Raw genomic sequence first — 2,823 nt, 5'->3', positions numbered from 1 at the left:
GGGATAGTGGGGCGGGGGTGTGAGGGTGTATTGGTGTGGGCTGTATGCAGAAGGGCGGGTGTTTGTGGGGAGGCTATGGATGAGGTGAAACGGGTATGAGGCGAGGTGGGTGTAGTGGAAATAGTGGTGGAGCTAGGGGGGAGTCGGTATAATGCAGATGTCTGTTATTCAGAGGGGTGATAGTTGGACCTGCGGTGGGTGTATTTGTGCAATGGGATACCGATGGAGAATGTCTAGAGGGGGGAATGGGTAGGGAGATGCTCATAGGGTTAGGAGAGGTGGTATAGGGTCTTGTAACCTTCGCTTTGATGATTGGGAAGATATTGTCTAATATATTAAGGTTATGGTCTGATGCCTGCAAGAGGATGATCCCATTATGGTAAATGGTAATTGTGGCAGTTGCGTTGTAGAACGGAGAGGGAATGATAGATAGCGTAATACCGTGTGCAGTTTTCTTAGTGGATGCAGTTGAGAATAGGGTAAGAAAGGCTTTCCGCCATTGTGCTCTCCTTTTGGTGTAGAATATAATGTCATTCGTTATGTGTCCTGTGCTATTTGAGAAGTAGGGGTCAGAGATTGGAGTTTCTGGGTGTGCTTTTAGTAGATTATATTTGAAGCATTTGGCCGCCTTTTTTGAGAAGGTAGGAGGGTATTTGATGGAGTAGGTGTGTTGGCCCTAGGGTTCCATAATGTGTGTTTTTGGATTGCAAGGGGGGGTGAGACAGTCAGATAGCGAGTTAAAGTGGGAGGGGATCTATTCGGTGAGTATAAGAAATAAAAGGCCTCAGTCTTTATTACGTCATCGCATTAAGAGAATAGTGGTCTCAGTATTTATTATAACACCGCAATAAGGGAATAGTGGATCTGGGGACTGACTGATCAGTGATTATGCTCTGTAGTGTTTGCCTGATGTATCAGTCATTCCAAGATGGCTGCTTGCTTGTCTCGTGAGGGAGTGACTAGTCCTATCACTCTTTCCATGCATCCAAACTAACTAGGCAAATTCCTCTGTCTATGCATTACAACTTCGTCTAGTCCTCTTTCTGTTTCTGTGAGGGGTGGATCTGGCTCGGTCCTTTGAATCTGGTTGTGCTGTGTTTGTTAGTCCTCTGTCTTTGTCCATGTGGTGGGGTGAGGTGGGTAGTCCTTCATTTATTTTGTTTAGCTCAAAAAGACTGCCATTTTGCATTTATCCTGTTCGGGCATAAAATATTAAGACTTGTGGTGATTAATCGAAGTGTATACACCCTGCCGCCACTGAGTTATGGGGCAAAACGTGAGGGCTTACTCCCTATGGGTGGCCGCAGAAAAATCAGGAAGAGAGTCTATCTGTGCTGAGCGTGGGGCTGCTTGTATAAATAAGCCAGCTCCTTGTCACTGTTTCTCAGCCAAGATTAATGCGTGTTTGAATATGGCAAAAGCGCGAGAAACCACGTTCATGCTGCAGGGGAGAGCCAGGGGGCGCAATGAGCACGGGTATGTTTTTCATAGTTGTTTCAATATGCTAGCGGCTGGGGGGTGGGGTGGACGGTACCTGATGAGATCACCTGTTTTACAGATCCGGCGCAGGTCTGATGTACTGCCAGGATTTCTCGGCTCTTGCACGGGCCAGTGGGGGTGTCGTCCTTCTCCGCTCCGGGTGCTGGAAGAGCGCTCGTGCGCTTCGTCATAGTGCCGGCCCCGGGGGGGGGAAAGACCCAGCTCTCGAGACTCTCCCGCCTCTCCCACTTTCGCATCAGCTCCAGGGTGTGGGCAAGGCGCTCCTGCGACTGGGCGCACCGACGGCTCTCGAGGCTCTCTCCCGGGGCAGTGGGGAGTCGGCCTTCTCCTCATTGGGTGCGGGCCAGGTGCTCCTTCTTTCTTCAACTCCTGGCTGTCTCCAACAGAGTCTCGGTCCGCTGCTCCGGCGAGTGAGCGATGGGCGCCGCTGTCCCCGGGTCCATCTCCTGCCGTCCTGAGCTTCCGATTATCTTCTTCTCCGGTGAGTGAGTCTTTCCTTTTCTTTCCGGAGTGTAGCGGTAGAGCTCGCAGGGGCTACCAGGGATATATAGATCGTTTCGATCCCTAGCCTTCGGAGCTCATTCGTAGAGCTCCTTTCTCGCCGCCATCTTGATTACTTATGCATCGTCCAAATGATTTCCGAACCCAATCCTGCCCATACAACTCGTTCGTAGCCGAATCGTGCCGTGCAATGGAGCCGGATTAAAACCGAGCGAGTACAATGCACAATTCGGACAGCCGCATCGAAACAGCTGTCGGAATCATACTTCAGGGCCGTAGCAGCCCCCCATTCACTTGGGGCCCTCCGAATCTGTCACGGGGAGGCCATGGATCCCCCCAATCCAAGCATGCACAGTGTGGCGGTCACCATGGGGTGCCCGCCACAGGGTGTATGCTTTTCCCTACCTACCCCTTTTTGCTCTAGGAGTCTGTGTAGGCTCCCATGGAATTCCAAGGGAGTCTAAGCGAACCGAGTCCGTATGCATATGGATGCATTGTACTCGCTCGTTCGGACTCCCGGAGCATGATTCGCTGAGGAAGCCCTCCGGATCAGAGTCGTATGGAGGGCTTCCTAGTGAGATGGTAATTGGCCCCTTACTCTTTACTTTCTTGCACATCTTCATCTCCATCCTGCTGGTGCCCTGGCTCTGGCCATGGCATAAGCCAGTGGAGATGGTGAACTTGTCATACAGAGAGGTGGAGGTGCCTGTCGTGATGGCTTTGTGGAGTTGACCTCCAAGATAGAGCAAGTCAGCAAGGGAAGTCAGAGGAGTTTAATTAGTGTGGGATTGATGTAGTCCTATTCCTCCAGACCCTTGAAGA

The sequence above is a fragment of the Triturus cristatus genome, chromosome 7, assembly GCF_964204655.1.
Source record: "Triturus cristatus chromosome 7, aTriCri1.1, whole genome shotgun sequence".
In the NCBI taxonomy this organism is placed as follows: domain Eukaryota; kingdom Metazoa; phylum Chordata; class Amphibia; order Caudata; family Salamandridae; genus Triturus; species Triturus cristatus.
The sequence above is the reverse complement of the archived record's forward strand: the minus strand, read 5'-3'. Positions refer to the sequence as shown.